At 67.1% G+C, this 18,245-nt stretch overlaps 1 protein-coding gene across 1 annotated transcript in view; it reads right to left on the reverse strand.

The window, feature by feature from the left end:
- Window positions 1-18,245, reverse strand: part of JPH3 (junctophilin 3) — a 67,011-nt gene that overhangs the window by 5,180 nt on the left and 43,586 nt on the right. The gene's annotated exons all lie outside the window — the stretch shown is intronic.

Here is an 18,245-nt window from a genome sequence, read left to right on the forward strand (position 1 = left end):
AAGTGGCTGGCCGGGCTCTGGAGCAGGAATGGGGCAGACTAGATGCCCGGACCTCCGGCTGTCTGAAGGTCCAGGGGCATAAGGAACAGAAGGCACCTTCCCCGGCCCAGGGCGGGCCCCGGCTGGCCGTGCTGGACACCGAGTCAGAGCCAGACCTGCCTCCGGGACCGCGCCAGCCCAGCAGCCGCCGGGGCCGCCCAGTGCCTCTGCCCCCCTGCCCTTCACATGGCCCCGTTGGGGCCCTGGGGAAGGATGCCGGGGTGCAGGGCTGACAGGCTGTGGCTGGTCCCTCTTGCCCGTCCCCAGCACTTGTGGAAGCTGCTGGCACAGGCCCCGTCCTTGTGGAGGAGACCAGCACAGGGCCAGAGAGCTTTCTGCGAGTCCGCACGAAGCACGGCCTCCCGAGGCCGGGAAGAATCATGTCCGAGTCCCATGGGCTTGCCCAGAGAGGAGGCCCAGCTCCCACTGGCTCTTAACTCAGGGTGACTGCCCTATGGAGCAGACGTGCTTCTCTGTGACTCGGTTTCCCCGCTTGGTCCCACGGATGCCAGCGGCACTGACCTCGTGTGTGGGGCCTCGAGTCGCTCAGCTCAGGCACGACCCGGCAGACTCCTCTGCACGTGCCAGCAGCCCCGCCCCGAGGACGCCTGCCCTGAGGACGCCACCCCCCAGCGAGGATGCTGCCTTGCACCTGCCAGCAGCACGACCCCATGGTGTCCCCTGCAGGACCACACGAGACCCACCCCCTTCGGTGGGACGGGGCCAGAGCCGCTGCCTCTAGCTGCCACAGCCCGTCCCTGAGAGGGGCCGCGGGTCACAAGGACAGATCACGTGATAAGTGGTCACCGCTGCCCGGGACCCTCCCTGCGCGCCAGGGGCTGCCAGGAGCCCCGGAGAAGCCACTTCCGCTCCTGCCTGCCCAGCCTCTGGGCTGCGGTCCTGGCCCAGCCACGTCCACGGCCTTCACCAGACTGTGACCCGCGGCCTGAACAGACGCACAAGCGAGGCCCAGCCGCCAGCCCGGCGAGGAGGGCCGCTCCTCTCCGCGCGAGCCCAGACCAGCGCAGTGGTGGAGTGAGGCTCTGGGAAACGGTGCAGACTGCCCGGAATGCCCCGTGGGGTGGCGGGCTCTGCCACAGTGACCCTGTTGTCCAGCGGTAACCCACGTGCCCAGCGGGTCACCCAGCGGTAACCCATGTTAACCCAGCGCAGTGGTTTCTGGAGTCTCCACGGCACGTACCCGCACGGCGCTCCTTCTAGAATGGCTTCCGTGCCCCCTGGCCCTGCATCTCCAGTGACCCCCCCCCCCGCCCCGCCCTACAGCCCTACAGCAGGCCTGCTCAGACTTCTCTGCCCAGCCGGTTCTCGCTGAAGGTCACACACAGAGTCAGAAGTGTGCCAGGGGCACACGCACGTTCCCAGGCCGTGCAAGTGTTTCCAGCCCCAGCAGGAGGCCCGGCCCCGGAGCAGCGCCCCCCGCAACTCCCACCTTGTCCCAGCATGGGGGCTTCTCTGCTTCTCTGTGGCCACTGGGTGTTGACCAAGCACCGGCCCTGGTCGCGGGGCCTGGCGGCACGTGGCTGCGGCAACACTGGTGCCCCCGTCCTGGGACCGGCGATACTTGGCTGGCCGGCACGCACGACTGGAGGGGACCCGAGCGGCCGACGACCACCCTAGCCCCCTGGACACCTTCCCGCTCCAGGTCTGGGAAGGCCGGTCCCTCGGGCACGCAGCGCGCTCCTATCCTCGCTGGAATGCTGAAGGAGTCGTGGTGCGGGCCGCGAACGCAGCCACCGAGGGGGCCGGCGAGCAGACGCGGGGTCCCGCACGCAGCGGGCTCGCTCACCAGCAGACCGGATGAAGGGGACGCCAAGCGGGGTCTGACGCACGGCGTGCCGGAGGGCTCGGGCTCCCTGGAGGCCAGGCCAAGCAGGGAAGCATCACGGATGCCCTACAGGGCACACGTGAGACACCAGCCTGGGGCAGGAGAGGGACGGTCAGGCTCTGGGCCTGAAAGCTCTTTCTCGGCCTCACAGGGGGACCCTCGATGCAGGCTGCTGGGGCCGTGCAGGGTGAGTTCAGGGACAGCGACCTGAAGACCAGCATCGAGGGTCTGGCACAGGGCCCAGCGCTTCCGCCCTGGTTCCTTCTCCAAGTTCAGCTTGAATGGCTCAGGGCAGACCCCTCCCTGGGAACGTGGGAATGTGGGAACGTGGGAACGCGCCCGCTCCCGAAGGCTCGCCCCTTCCTAATTACACCACCGACCAGGTGAACGCGGGCCGGTGCGTACCCACAGCGCTCTAGACCCGGAGACGCGGGCAGAGCGTGGCCACGTGCGGAAATGCCGCGAGGGTGAGGGGCAGCACGGGCGGCTGTCGGGGCAGAGCGCAGCCCTTTGGGAGCCACAGCCCAGCGGACCGGCGCGGACACGGCTGCCCAGGGAATGGAGTTGCAGGAGGACACGCGTGAGGCTCGGTGTCGGTTAAAGGGGTGAGTTCGGGGTTTCTCATCCCGAGGAGCAGCGTGAGCGTGCGTCTGTCCTACGGGCGCCCCCCACGTCTGTCCTATGGGCGCCCCCCCCCCACGTCTGTCCTACGGGCGCCCCCCACGTCTGTCCTACGGGCGCCCCCCCCACGTCTGTCCTACGGGCGCCCCCCCCACGTCTGTCCTACGGGCGCCCCCCCCACGTCTGTCCTACGGGCGCCCCCCACGTCTGTCCTACGGGCGCCCCCCCCCACGTCTGTCCTACGGGCGCCCCCCACGTCTGTCCTACGGGCGCCCCCCCACGTCTGTCCTACGGGCGCCCCCCACGTCTGTCCTACGGGCGCCCCCCCACGTCTGTCCTACGGGCGCCCCCCTCACAGGACCCTGCCTGAGTCGCCCCAGCTGTCGGGCCGGAAGTGTTTCTGCCCATGCGGCCCTGAGGGCGTGCGTGGCGACACAGGGGCCACCCCTCCAGGGTCTGACACATCAGTCAGCCGTGGCAGTCTCTCCCATGGTGGGGGGGGGTCTCTGTTTCTGTCCCAAACCCAGCAAACAGTCCCTGAGCTCCCAACCCCCTTCCCCACCCCCACCCTCCCCTGGGGAGACCCGGCTGCTGCCACGGAGAGTCTGTGCCTCGCTGGTGGGGCCCGGGCCCCGGTGGACGGCGACTGCCAAGTCCCTGCCTTCAGACTGTGCCGTGGGCACCGCGGCCGTCCTCTAGGCCACGTGGTGGGCTACGGCGCCCTGATCCCACATGGACCCTCCCACGGTGGGCTCCCGGGGGTGGCCGCTGTTTGGTTTCCACATCTTTGCTTCGCAAAATACCCCAGACGTTAATTCACCAACATCGTACGTGTGTTTACATACACACGCTCACACATAGGAAGGACTGTCTGTGCCAATCCTAAAATAAACCCGAATCAAGGAGAGCGCGTTTAATAGGGAAGGAAACCTCACGGCACCTCCCGAGGGCTGAACGGGACTCGGGCTCCCCGGGGGAGTGGGGCTGGGGGGGCCTGAGCCTGACAACCCCTGCGCGGACCCTGAGGCGTGGCAGGCAGGAAGCCGCGGCCCCGGGCGCCCTCCCACACGTCAACCACGGCGGAAGCCCAGGACAGGACATAGGGTGACCTGCCCGTGTCCACCCCGTCCCCCGTTTCACCGCTGGCACCTGTGCTGGACCCTGTCCCCAGCCCGCCCCCCTGCCCTGCTCTCTTGGCTGGCCTGGAAGTCTGCGTTCCCGGTGCTCCCAGATGATGCTGCCGGCCCTCCTGGGACCTCGCGCTGAGAACCCGCGCCAGACGCTGGACGCCCTAGACGGCCGCCGGACCGGGGCCCGCTGCCCCCGTGCCTGGCCGCTGTTCCGCCTCCAGCCCCCTCCTGGATGATCCCCATGTTCCGTCCCTCCGCACCTGATCCACAGCCGGGCAGCAGCCCACGGCCCTGCCCTGGGTTGAGGGTGTCCTGCGCCCCAGCACCGTCCCAGCCCAGACCAGTGGGGGCATGTGACCCAGCGCAGGCCCCCCAGCGCGTGGGTCTCCAGCCATGCCAGACCCTCCCCCTGCAGTTCAGAATGTGGTTTTCTTCCCAGTCCGCTGTCCCTTGTCACTCCCTGAGGGCAGGTGTCCTCACGGCTACTATCTCAGGTCCCCACAAGGGGTCACCGCGGGGCACCTAGCTGTCACCAGTGCTGGTAACCAGGAAGCTAAAGTGGGTCTCGGTGGGGAACGAGGGGCCCCGGGGGAGGTCTTCGCTGGTGCACAGAGTGGGGCCGAGGGGGCCGCGCTACAGGGGCTCTCCCCTCGCCAGCCCTTGACCAGGGGTCAGGGGCCTTACGCATCGCCCCAGGACGCCTGCCTCGTGTTCCCCAGGGGCTCCCTGTCACATCCCGGACAGATGGCGACACTGAGCACAGACATCTGGGCTTCTGCACGCGTCGGTAGTCTCGCCGACGATCCTCGTTCTCCAGCTCAACAACGCACCACGGGTCTCTGAGCCTCCGGGAATAAGGCCTTCGCAGGCGTCTTTAGTACCCAGGAGGTCCTGCTGGGTTACAGAGCCCTACGTCCCATGAACGGAGTCCCTCTAACAGGGGACACAGCCCTAGTGCAGGAGGCCACGGGAGGATGGCGGAGGGATGGGGCCGGCCGGTGCCGAGGAGCCAGGAAGGACCCTCCCCTCCAGCCTGCAGAGGGACACGGGCATCGGGTCAGAGCTGGAGAGTGGACGTCCCTTGTTTTTGTCTTTGGCTAGCGACGTCCCAGGACACTATGTCAGGCCAGGGGCAGGTCCTGGGGGTGCTACTGGAGGGCTGTGGCCAGAGGGAGTGAGACACACAAGTTCCTTGACCCACATGTGAGCTTGTCTTTCATGGGGGAGACGCCGCGGGCACCTTTAAGAAGGCTCCAAACGCGTCAGGTGCTAACGAGACCCCGAGCTGCCCAGTCCCTCCTCGCCTGTGGGGACCCCGCAGGGACTCAAGCCTCCGTGCGTAGGACACCTCCCTGACACCAGGGCACCTGCCCCTCCCGCTCGGGGCCACGTGCGGGACATCCCTGTGTGGACAGAGACGACACCAGCCCTGCCCCAGAGCCCGCAAGGCGGGGCCCCCAGCTCCCGACAGGCGACCACGGACGGGTCATGTCGGAGATGCTGCCCGCGCCATCTCTGCCACCACACACCACACAGGTCACCTACAAAGCAGGGCCTTTTAGCATGTCCCCAGAGCTGTGCAGCCGTCCCTGCAAATTTGAATTCTTGACCATCTGCAGCTCCTCCAGACCCCCGACCCCGTCAGCAGTCACCCCGACCTGCCGACCCCTCCTTACCCCCCGCAACCGCGCTCTGCCTTCCGACTCGGGCCCCTTTCGGTGACCGCGTCCGTGACACGCCAGCCTCCGAGTCTGAGGTCCGCTGCGCCGGGCCCAGGGAAGGACGAATGTCTCTGGGGCAGGACCCGGAGCAAAGCTGGGGTCCGGGGATAAGCAACGTGGAATGATCACTTCACAGTCACGCCAGATCCCTCCTCCCCCAGGCTGCCTGCTGGCGCCCTGAGCCCCATTCCTACAAGCTCACGGCGACTAGTGGGTCACCACAAGCGTCCCAGTCCGTGAATGGACACGCTAGAGGCTGGCCCCTAGGGAGCAGCGCTCGCTCCCTCTACAGAAAATCCCGTTCCCGCACGTTTCCCCAGCACTCCTGTCCATGTTGGGGCACCACTCGGGGTCCCTCCTGCGTGTGCCACCGCCCAGGGTCTGGGGTTGTGGCGTCTGGTGCGTTCGGGCTCTGTGCACTGTCCCCTGTCCCCCGACCCCAGGCCCCAGCTGTCCTTGTGGCCCTACACAGAGAGGAGAGGGTGCGCTGGGCCCCAGGTGGCAGACACCAGGGCACGGATGATGGGGGGGGGTGTCTGCATTTTTAAGGAGGGGCCTGACGTTTCTGAACAGCCGCACAGTCCCACGTGCCACGGGGTCTGTCCCCCGGCCTGCCACGTGCCCCTGGCTCGAGGTCTTGCCCCCTCACCATGGCTGTGTCCCCAGGCCTCGAGCACAGGGGTGCCCAGGTGGCAGCGGGAACAGACGGGCTGTGGCACGGAGGCCTGCCCGTGGGGGCGCCCGGGGAAGCAGGTCCGCTTCAGACCCCGTGTGATAAAGCCGCTCTCCTGCAGCACCCGGCAGGCACGGCGGGCTTCCCTCCCGGCGCGGACGCGCGGCTTCTGTCCTTCTCGGGCCCGGGAGGCGCGCAGCCCCACAGAGGACCTTTGCATCGGCTAAGGGCTGAGTGGCGTCCCCAGGAGACACACTGGGTCCTAACGGGAACCAGTGCGTGTGACCACGTTCGGGAGGACGTGGCGTGAAGACATGGCTGTCGGTGTGCCCCCCGCCCAGGGAGCGGACACCAGCACAGACACACGCCCGGGAGAGGGGCCTCAGGAGGAGCTGAGCTGCCCACACGGCCCTCAGGTGTCCGCCCCCAGGACCCGAGGCGACACGGTCTGCTTAGCTGCCCCTGGCCGTGGCGCTCGGGGACACTGCCGGAGCTGACACGGGGTGTGGTTTCTTCCCACGTGTGAGCCCCTGCCACGCCCCAACTCTTCCTTGTCAGCCTTCACTGGTCCCCGAGTCACACTCGGGCCTTTGGTTCGAGCCAGGCCCACCGGTCCGGGGGCTCAGGGACGTACATCATGGGGAAGGGGGCTGCGGCCATGAGTCAACCCTTGTCCCGCACTACCCAGGGCCCGCCCCGAGCTGGGGGAGCAGGCCCCGGGCAGGTCCGCAGACCCCTAGGCCCAGAGCTGACCTTACCTACTACCAGGGGCCGGGCCACCCACGAGGCGGGCAGGGAGAGGGTGTCAGAAAGAGCCGCCCTGGCCGTGGCAGACAGCGAGGCCCCAGTTCCCGGGCTGGTGATCCTGGGCTGGGTCCCAGGCCGGTCCTCCTGTTTGCAACCAGAACATGCCTTCTTGCCAGGACCCCGAGGCTGATTTCAGGGAGCACACGGGCACCCATGCTGAGGGCAGCCCCAGACACCGGACGAGTCCTCGGGCTGGAGGCCGCTCCCCCACGCCCTCCAGTGTGGACGGCACTCCACGCTCTCTGCGTCCCTTCTGGGGGTCTCCGACCACAGCCTGGGAACCCGCTCTCTGTCCCCAGCCGCCCCGGGCCGCCATCTGTCAGCTGACGAGCTGAGAACCACGAGCCACCCCTGCCGCTGTGCCCAGCCCGATGGCCCTGACCGCGCCGCAGACCGCACATAGGACCGTCTGAAGGGACCACTCGCCCCCCGCAACCCTGGACCCGCCCCCCCCAGAAAGGGACGGGCCTGTGGGAGGAGGAGCCGCCTGCTGCGAGGTCCCGGGACCTGCCACCTGTCTCTGGGGGCCACAGAAGGGTCAATTTTCAGGCCCACCAGGCCCTGCCGACTCAGGGGTGACCCCCCCCACTGCAGCCCTGATGAGGCCACCTGTGGGGGCATGGGAGGAGCCAGCACCGCGGGGCCTCAAAGCCAGTGGGGCCGGGGGCTTCTCAGAGACAGAGAATGCAAGATGCCGGCCAGCGTGTGTGGTCAGGTCCCTCCCAGCTGGGCCTCACAGTTCCTGGGACCCGCCCCCCGGGGCAGGGGTGCAGCGGGGGGGCCGTGGGGGAGGTGAAGGCAAGCGCCCCGCCCGGGCGGAAGGCAGGGGGCGCTCGTGCAGGCAGGGGCCCGTGGCGGGAACCAGTCCCGGGATGGAGCTGAGCCACCAGGTTGATGCCGAGTCTGGGCTTCCCCCGGGGGGGGGGGGGCCCTGCGCTTCCCCAGGCCGGCCATGCGCTCTGCCCAGGCAGGGCTACTGAATGCTGCTGGGGGGACAGTCCCGCAGGCCTGGGGCTCTCCGGAGAGCTGGGTGCCTGACCCAGGACCCCTGGTGTGCAGCCCAGGTGACAGGTCACCACGGACCTTCTGCGTTTGTCCTACACGCCATGTTGTCCCGTCCTGTGGTCAGCTGGCCAGGAAGCCAGAGAACGTTCCAGATCAAACACAGCAGCGGGCTTCTCTTTCCCCTACCCTGTCTCTCCCCACCCTCATTTTTTCCTATTAAAAATTCTCAAAAAAAGAAAAACACCCCAAGCTAAGGAAGGACATGCTGCCCCCTGCGCCGGTGGGGTCGAGGGAGGCTGAGTCACAAAGGCAGCAGGATGCCGACGGGGGTCACAGAGATGCCATCACAGAGGGACCAGCAGCCGCCAGCACTCTGCACACCAGCCCAGAAACGGCCAGTGCCTGACACGGAGACTGTGCCTGGGGGGGCTTGGGGCTGTGCCAGTGTCCTGGGGCCACAGTAACAACAAAGCCGTGTCCTCTCCGGGCTCTGGGGGCTGGAAGCCATGATCGCGGGGCTGGGCTCCCAGAGGGCTCCAGGGAGGAGAAGCCCCCACCAGGCCCCCAGCACGGCGTCCCCGCCGTCCCCTGTGCTCCTTGGCTGGCACACATGCCACCCTGATCTCTGTGTCCAGCTTCCCTGTCTCTCCCTTTCTGAGAACGCGCGTCGCTGCATGTAGGCCCGCGTCATCCAGAAGGACCTCACCTCCAGGTCCTCAGTGACACACAAGGCCAGTCTGAGGCTGCGCTGGACAGGTCTTCTGAGGTCCAGCGCCCCACCTGCGACAGGGCGTGAGGGCTCTGCCCGACAGGACCCTCCGTCCCCCACCAGATTCACCCCAGGAAGTGGCCCTGACCCCCCCCCACAAACAGCCCCCACCTTTCCTAGGATCACGTTCTAGGATCAGGAACCACGGGGGCAGTGCGCCACCCCCTGCGACTTCATCAGGGCCAGGTCGGGCCGCCGTGAGCTTGCATTTACTGCAGAGTGGGTACACTAGGGTCCCGGCGGGGGGGGGGGGAGGGTCTCTCCGGGGGGGGGGGAGCGACAGCGCACACCGTCCCCAGCCCGCCACTTCCCGTTAGGGGCAATTTCGTGGGCTTCATTTCTAAGCAGTTTTTCGAGATACAGTTCATAGGCCGCAACGCCCTCCTGTTCGAAGGGAGCCGTTGCGTGTGTTGAGTGAGTGTGGAGCTGTGAAGCCGACGCCATAAGCTAATTTTATAACCTCGCCCCTGCGAGAAAGCTCAGGCCCGTCAGCCCTCGCTCCCGGCCCCTCCCGCCCCAGCTCTGGCACCTGCTCCGCGGCTCTGGCTTTGGTGGCTGTGTCGAAAGTGCTTCTCGCAGGCAGGAGCCGAGGGGCGAGGCCTGGGGCCGTGGTGCCACCTTGGAGAGCCCCCCCACCCCGCTATTCCACAGCACCCCGTTTGCCTTCCCCCTGGCGTCGCCAGATCTCCTGTTTGAGGTCAAAGCAACTCTTAGCCATAAAAGCAGACAAAACTCCAGAAAACCACCCTCCCGGAAGGGCTCGGAAGGCAGAAGGGGGGTTAACACTCACCCCGGACACAGAAGCACCCCACAGCAGCGTGGGTCAGAGAGCCACCAGCCACCCCGCCAGGCACACTCCTCGGCCACATGCTGGTCGTGGGGACTCAAAGCACAAGGCAGGTCCTGCCCTGAGGAGGTGGCACGTCGGACCGCGGATGGCTAATGTATTAACAGTGGCTGCGGAGGGGGCACAGGCGTCCCTGCGGTGGGGATGGGACGTGGGCATCCCTGGGGTGGAGGCGAGGAGGGGTGGGCCCGGGGAAGAGTTCCGAGACAAAGGGAGAGCGAGTGCAAAGGCCCAGGGGCAGGGAGTGAGCAGCGATAGAGTATCAGAAAACAGGGAGGTGGGGGGGAGGCAGCAGCCTCTGCCGTGGAGGGGGAGGGGGTGACGGAAACAGCCCTCAAGCCTGCGGGTCTGAAACCTTCCACGTCAGGCTTTGTGGCTGGATATACACATTTCTAAATTTACAAAAACAAGATGGATTCTTTAAGCAATCTTTTCCCGGTGTAGACGGTGAATGTAAGTCTCCCCTCCTGACTGTGCAGCTCGTCAGTGTCCCCCAGAAGACCGCGCTGAGTCCTGGGCTCCCGTCCACCTCAAGGTCCACGTCCTCAAAGGTGCGCGTCTCATCTCCGGAACCTCAACGGCACCAGCGTCTACGCGAGTTTCCCCCTCGTCATGTTTGCCCCAGCGCGTCCCGGACTGTGCGCAGCCCCCGCGTACCGCAGACTTCAGACCCAGATGTCCGCACTCCGCGGCTCTGCCTCTCCCCTTTCTGCCGTTGGGTTTTGTTTTTTTTTTACCCCAACGCTGTGTCTTGGAGATTGTCCCACACCAGCAAACACGGCGCTCGCTTGTTCCTTTTAATGGATTTTTGTTTCCCCGAAATAAACCGCGCCTGGCCCGCCGACGGGCCCGGAGGCCGTTCTTGGCTCTGCTTTCGCGCACCGCTGTCCTGCCGTCTGGTTCGCGCACACGCACATCTGTCTTCGAGGTGGCCTGTCTGCGCACGTCTGCTCTAATCGGGTGATGGTCCGTGTTTTAAAAAACCCTCCCCAAGCGGATGGTGATTCAACCTCGTTCTAATCTGCAGTTTAGTTACTGAGCGCGAGGCTGGGTTTCTCCTCGTTCATGAAGACAGAGGGAGGCGGTCCCCCATTTCACAGGCGGGAACACTGAGGCTCCTCCAGGGAGGTCCCCCCACCCCGGGGCTCGGGCTCGCTGGCCCCCTGCAGGGGGACACGCTGCCAGAACGCCTGGGGGGGTGCTCATCGCGGTTGCCATGGCAACCCCCAGGCGCCTCTCCTCTCCCAGGGAGCTGATTCTCCAGCATCACTGCCCTTCTCCCCAGTGCCTCGCCGCCCCCCGGCCGTGGTCTATGTTTAGACCGAGCGCCCCCTCTTCTCCTCCCGCACCCCACACCCGAGCCCCCGCACGCCAGGAATAGCGCGCGAACCGCCACCCTGTGAGTAGCCCACATCCCCACTGAGCAAGTGGAAAGACGGCTAATTCGGGCGCTGCGGTTCCACTGCGGGACGGGCCACCTCTGCCTGTGACCATCGGTGCCGGACGGGGCTGGGGCGCAGGGGAGGCCTTCGTGTGGGTGGGGGGCCGGGCGATGTGCAGGCAGGGGGGTGGGGGGCTGGGGGTGCGGGGACAGGGGCCAGGGCTGGGGGAGCAGGGAGCTGGGGAGGCAGGGGGGTGGGGGGCTGGGCACGGGCATATCCCTAACGCGTGAAGAGCTAACACACGTGGTGGGGTCGTCTTCCTCCTCAGGCACAGAAGGCCGGGCTGGGAGCAGCCTCCCCACAGACCAGATTTACCCTAAACCCAGCTGGAGAAGCTCATGCTGGTCCTCTGTGGTTTGCCGACCTAAGGCCCCGCCTGAAACCTGCTCTTTGAAATCACGCTCGCGCATATTTCGTTAGCAAAGGAGCCCGTTTGGCCACGATGTCTGGGCCGGGCCCAGGACCACTGGCCTCAGCGGGTCGGGAGGAAGGGCGTGCTCCCCAGGAACCCTGGCCGGCAGCATCACGGTGGGGGGGCTCAGCTCGGTTCGGTCTGGGGCCACGTACAGCGTCCAGCAGGGCCAAGTCAACAGGGCAGCAAAGGGGATCATGCCCGGACGTCCCTGCCGGGGGCCCGTGCAGTCCCTCCCCCTCCTGGGGTCTGCGCTCCGGCCTCCAGTGGACAGGTGAGGGGGAAGGCAAGGCTTCTTGCTCCAATGTGCCACTGTCTGATGGGGAACAAGGGGCCCCTGCCATGGGGCCCCCAAACGTGCTGTGACCCCATCGGCTCACGGTGACCCCGAGTGCACAGGGCCCCCAAGGACAGTGGTGGAACGTGGGCTCCCTCACCCGCACGACCTCGTCACCACTGCGGGGTCAGGGCTGGCAGCCAAGCTCCTGTCCCACGGAGCTGAGGTTCCAAGACTACGACTTGTGGTTCCCTCAGGCCACATTTACACGACCCGGACACTGAGGCTGGGATTTCAAGATGGGCAGCCGGGCCCTGAGCCCCCAGAGCAGGGCCGCTGTGGGCGTGGGGCTGCAAGGGCACCATCCTCGGGCCCCGATCCCACCCGATGACCGCCTCCCCGCCCTCTGGTGACGTCATGCTGTCTCCGACTCACGAAGGGCCAAGATTCGCCCCCCGGCCCTCCGTCTCCTGGCAAGTCCCTCACAGCTGATCCCCTTCCCGGGTCCCCGCCCACGCCCCACCCTGCCTAGAAGCTCGGCAGGAGACCGTGGACCTCATCCTGCACAAGAGCAGGCGCTGGCAGGGGGCAGGGCCGACACGGGCACTTGTCAAACCCGCCAATGAGCTCATCTCGGCGCTTTCCCAGGAACATCTCCGTCTCTCCCTTCTCGGGAGCGGGGCTGGGACCGTCCAGCAGCGGGCGGTCTGGTGCACGGCGGGCACCCGCCAGATACCTGTGCCCGGAAGGGAGGACGGAACAGCACAGCCAAAGGCAGGACAGAGGCTGACGGGCGCTCACTGAGCTTGACGTTCGCACGACAGATGCTTGTCTGGGATCCACCCACGCGGGTCCTGGCGTCCGGCACCACACTGTTCACACGGCACAACCAACACGCTTGTTGACAGAATACATAAGGCCCGGCCAGGCCCGCGGGGATCCCTGGCGGCAGGGACACCCGTCGGCGCCATGCTCTGGGCTCCCACCTGCGCCCCGTGGGTCTCCCCCGTGGGCCAGCTGCTCCCAGCAGCTCAGCAACAGGACTAATGAGGGCAAAGGCCGCTTACAGCCCTCCCCCCCACCCCGCGGCCTCCATCCCTGCTGCAGGGCTTCCGGCAGCGGGCCGCCACCCATGTCCGTCCAGACCCTCGTCAGTCCCACATCCTTCCTGTGCGGGGGATACTGGTCTCGGTCAGGGCCTCGGGCTTCTAGCAACCAGCTGCGGGGGCGTGGGCGTGGGCCTGGCTTCCACGGACCCAGCACTGCAGAATGCTCCCCACGTCCGTGACCCCGTCCCTTGAAGAGCACAGAGCTCCGGAGCCTGGCACACGGGCTGGCCCAGCGGCAGCCCCAGGCAGCCCCGGAGGCGGCTGGGTTCCACGTGCAGCCGGACGCAGAACACGGGGGATCCCGAGAGTCGGCACGCACGGCCCGCAGCGAGCCCGGCCTGGTCTCCCCTCCCCACACACGGGGTGGTGCTCAGACACCCGCCCCTGGCCCCAGCGCCTCCCACCCCAGAGCCAGCCGGCGCTCCCACCCCAGGCTGCATGCCGCTAGCTCCTGGCCCTTTTTGCATGGCCCACATCTAGGCACCTGCCGTGTGATCACCCCACGTTATAGAACAGGACCCCGAAACACAGAATGTGAGGCAACCTGCCCGAGGGGGCAGGCCAGTGGCCCAGGGCCTTGCTCTTCTCCACCACGAGGGGGCACCGGTCCCGGCACAAGCATGAGCCCCAAGAGACCCAGCTCCCCGCTTTCTTCAGCCTCCCCGAGTCAGGCAAGGAGCAGATCTGACACCCGTGGGCGCTCAGCCTGACCAGCCCGCCCGGCCAGCCGGTGGCATCACGGGTCCCAAGCCCGTCACCCACTGACACGGCAGGATCTCCTGCAGGAGTGGAGGGGAGCCAAGACCCGGGCCGTGCCGCTGTGGGGGCCCAGGGCAGACCCTCCGCTGCACCCCCCACCCCCACCCGGCCCGAGACAGCAGGTGTCCGCAGCACGCCGCGGCCCCCCGGCCCACCCTGGAAGCTGGGAAAGGCTGCTGTGCACGTCTCTGGATAACCTCCCTGGACACGGGGGGATCGAGGACACATTTGCGAAGGGTCTGGGGCCCCCTGGAGACCAGGTCCGGCCGTGTGCAAGGAGCGAGCCGGATGGAGGAGCTCGGCTGAGCACGGCACCCGGGGGTAGGGGGGTGCGGGGGCTCCGCGGCCAGGGTCCCTGCCTCGTGCTGGAGAAGGGCGGGGGGGGGGGGCGCCCAGAGCCCAGTTTCTTGGTCTACAGTGGGGAGAGCCTGACGGGCCGGCCACAAAAGACCCTCAGTGGCCGATCATCGAGCCACCCGGACAGGGAAGGAGGGAACAGGCCCCACCAGGCTGCAAGTGTCGCCGGGGCCCCGATCAGCAGCAGTGACTGCCCCAGACATACAGGGCAGGGCAGGGGTGTCTTCCTGCCTTACAGCAGGGGACGCCGTCTGCTGGGAGGCAGGTCTGGCCTGTCGGGTCACGCTCCGCACAGAGGGAACCCGCCCCCGGTCCTCCCACGCCGCGAGATGTTGTCTTTTCCTCCACCAGCATCTGCGGCGACACCGTTCAGGCGGCAAAGGCAGGGGTCTGGGGTGGGGACACCAGGAGGACTTCTCGGAGGAAGCGTGGCTGACGAGGCACAGGCCGGTGCTGCGGGATTGGAGGTGGCCTGGGCGCTTGGCTCGGGTGTGGTACAAGAAAGGGGAGCCCCAAAGCAAGAGTGACCCTCGGGGACTGGGCAGGGGTCTGCTGCTCCGGCCGGGGACCGACGCAGCCCATGGCCTTGAGCGAGGAGTACAGCTCGCCTTCTGAGGGGCTGTGGAAGAAAGGGGGCGTCCTCTGTGCCCGAGACCCCAGAGCTGGCAAAGCCCGAGACCCTTCCCTCTGTGCCCTGTCCAGAAGGCATGGACGCAAACGAGGGGCCCTCCGTGGGTCAGTGTCCAACCTCCGCACCTGTGGGGCTCCGAGAGGGTGGTGCTTTGGCCAGGACCACCAGCTGTCACCAGGCAGAACCTGGGCCAGGCTTCCCCAGGGCCAGGACCCGCCTGCGATTCCGTCCTGTGCCCCCCGTGACCACGAGATGGATCGGCACACCCTGACCCCAGCCTGGGGGGAGCACCCTTCCTTCCTTCTTTGCTGGGGTGTGGGGGGCGGTGGACAGGGGATCGAGAGGAGGCCTTTAGATCAGATGTGACACTCTCCTCTGCCCACACTGGGAGGCTGGGCCCTGGGCAGCACACCACCGCTGTGGGTCGAGGGCTGACCCCGTTTGGGAAGACGGGCTCTGCAGACACCGTTACGTTAAGGGTGTTGAGATCAAAGACTATCCTGGGTTATGGGGTAGGGTCGAAATGCCATCATGTGTGTCCTTATGGGGACAGAGGGGAAGGACACACACGGCCACGGAGGCGAGGGTTGGAGGGAGGGGCCAGCAGCCACGAATGCCTGGGGAGGGGCTGGATTTGGCACTCCGGCCCCTCGTGCCCCACCGCGGGGCCCAAGGGGACAGAGACACGCAGCTCTCACGGGCTCCCACGGGCTGTCACCAGGCCTCCTGGGCTCAGTCCCAGCCCAGCCGAGCTGTGGGGGTCCCAGTCCTCTTGGCCTCCATTTCCCTATCTGCAGAATGGTAATGCGCTTCCTGCTTCCCCAGGGTCGCTGTGACAGGCAGGGGAGGGTCACCCCAGGGCAGGCTCTTCTGAATGGTGCACATGGGCATCCTAGGGTTACGTCTGCCAGTTCCGCACCCACGCGGCAGGCGGCAAGGGGGGCCGCCCGGCAGCCGGGCCGGGCTCAGCTGTGTGATCCGACTTCAGAGTGGAGGCCGGAGTCACGGGCACCCACGCTCCAGCTGGGGTCAGAACATTCTAGAGAACGAAAGTGGCCGCATCCAAGGAGGGGACACGGCCTCCCAGGTGCCAGCCGGGCTCGGGGGGACGAGGCGGAGCGGGACGCAGGGCGGACGGGAGGAGGGTGGCGGCATTAGGGTCGGCCGAGCCGCAGGGACAAGCGCCCCGTGCCCGCCCCCAGCTCCTGCAGCCGGGACTCTCGGACCCCCGAGGACAGCACCGGTGGTGTGGGGCGGACCCCACGATGCTGCAGGGGCTCACGGGAGACCGTGCCCAGGGCACGTCGGCCTCTGCGGGCTGCTGCATCCCATGAGCCCTGCCCTGGGACCAGCCTCTTGGGGAGACACCAAGGCCTCTGTCAGCCCCTCCTGGGTGGCCCCCTGAAGCCAGCCCCTGAGAGAAAAGAGCAGATCCCCAGGCAGCCAATGCTCGGGCCCCTGGTGCCCACCCTGGGGAAGAGGGTTCTAATGGGGCACACGGCAGAGGGCTGGGCGGGCAGGGCTCGGGGCCGGGGAGCAGCGGACTGCTGGCTCAGGGCCTCAGTTTCCCCGTGTGCCACCTGGACCACGACTCCCATCTCACTAGCATGACGGGAGTGAGGGCGTGTGGCCGAGCCTGAGGCTCGATGGCGCTGGGGCCCTTCTGTCCTGCCAGCAGCCTCCCCAGGAGCCGCTTGCTCAGCGACCACCATGCATCCTTGAGGCGGCCCCCGAGGCACGGGCCCGTCCAGCCGCAGAGGCCGCGGCACCTGTGAACCACCTGCAGGACAGGGTCCCACCCGCATTCACCAGGATGCTGGCTCCTCTGCCTTGTGCCCTCTGGGGGCGGCTCACGGCCGGACACCCGGGGGCAGGAGGGGAAGAAGGCCCAGGCCTTAGGCTGCACACGTGCGTGTCTGTGTCCTCATCCGAGGAGTGGGACGGTGACGGCACAGAACAGTGACAGTCATGAGCCTCTGGGGCAGGGCAAGTGTCCGGCACAGCCCAGACGACGGTCAGCAGACCGGCAGGGGCTGCACAGCCAGGGCAGGGGGGGACCCGGCCCCAGGAGCGGATGCCGTGGGCGGATGCGGGTCTGTGCGGAGCGGGACCTGCCTGTGGGTGACCCTCTGCCAGGGCCGCCCCCCCGTCAGCACCGCGGAGCTGGTGACCGGGAAGCACCAGACCTTGCGTCCAGAAATTTAAATATTCGTAAAAATGTTCCATTGTTACACGTATTAACTGAAACAGCAGAGTCCACAGGAAATCAACAGGTCAGGAGAGACGACTGCCCTGAAGGGGCCCCCGGGAGAGGCCAGGCGTGTGGGGGTCTCCCCACAGACGGCCCGAACCCCGCTTTGGTTGGTCTCCTCATGAGCCGCCGGGGAGGCCCAGCTACGCCAGCAGCTCTGCGGGGGCGGGGGGACCGGGCGCCCCGGCCCTCTCCTCACCTCGCCAGCCCCCGACCCCTGCTGCCCCCCCAGATGCCCTCAGCGCTGCGGAGCAAGTGGGGTTCAGGCCCCCAGGGAGGCAACAGTTTGAAGCTCTGAATTTCTCGGCATTCCCTCCCGTAAACCCAGTGTGGTCAGCGCTAGGACACGGCTCACAGGTCCCTACAAATCACCCCCCACGCGGGATCCCAGGACACGAACCTCAGGGGTCGTGGGGAGACTCTGACACTCACCAGCGACGCGTCAGGACGGGGAACAGATGGGACGGCAGCCGGCTTCGCCCGCGCTCGGGGCTCCAGCGCGTAAGGACCGCACTAGCCACGGCCCGGCTCGCCGGGTTGATGGGGCACGTGGGGCGGGAGGGCGGCCGCCGCGGGGGGCTAAGGGGGGCGGCTCTCAGGCTCGGGTGCACCTGTCCCCGCGCAGGTCCGCGGCTGCCTGTCTGCCCGTGTCTCCGGAGCAAACGCGGCGGCAGAACTTGCTACAATTACATCATCACGAAAGCCACCCGTCCCGACACCTGCTCTGCCGACTGCATCACACCTCCCCGCGTGGTCCCCCATTCCCAGCGCACAGTGTGTCCGCGAGGCCGTCAGCGCCGCCGTGAGCCGGGCCAGGAGCTCAGCGTGCCAGACTCTGCGGGCCCTGACCTTGTCGCAAGGGGACTGTGCTCGTCCTCTGCGGGCAGAGCCGAGCTGCCCCAGGTCACGGGGCAGGACTTCCAAGGGAGATCGGAGGAGGTCGTTGGGAACTTAGGTGGCAGGTGATTAGGACCTGAGCAACACTTTTATTTAGGGCCAAATAAGGGAGAAGCAGCCAGCCAACCCTGGGAGACAGGGAGTCCCTCACCCCTTCAGCAAGACTCGGCGGACTTGCGGCCATGACCCAGGACTGACCGTGGAGGCACCAAGGCTCCCTTTCCTCCTGCTCTGAGCACCTGATAAGATCCGGACCCATAACAGCCCAAACACAAGCCAGGACACCAGTGCCCACGTCCACCAAAACCAGCCACCACTCAGGCCTGTTAGCAGACGGTCCCAGGAGATCAGACACGAGCCCAGCAAAATCAGGAGACGGGGAGAATCCAGCTGTCCTCTTGGTTTCGGGGCTGCCCAGCACCTGCTGCCGACAGAAACGACAGGCCTGCTGGTTCTCAGGCTCCCAGGCCAGGCACCGCCACGGCACACTCCCCCCAGCAGGGCTCTGCCGTCCCAGCGACGCGGGGAAGCTGGGCCAGCAGCTTCAGAGCCGCAGACTCAGCCGCAGCAGTCTCCTGTGCCCACGGGAGCAGGCAAGGCCCGGGGCCCCTCTCGGGATGGTTGGTGATACGTGAGTCCAGCTTGGGCGGCC

The sequence above is a fragment of the Neovison vison genome, chromosome 7 (assembly GCF_020171115.1).
Source record: "Neovison vison isolate M4711 chromosome 7, ASM_NN_V1, whole genome shotgun sequence".
NCBI classification, from domain to species: domain Eukaryota; kingdom Metazoa; phylum Chordata; class Mammalia; order Carnivora; family Mustelidae; genus Neogale; species Neogale vison.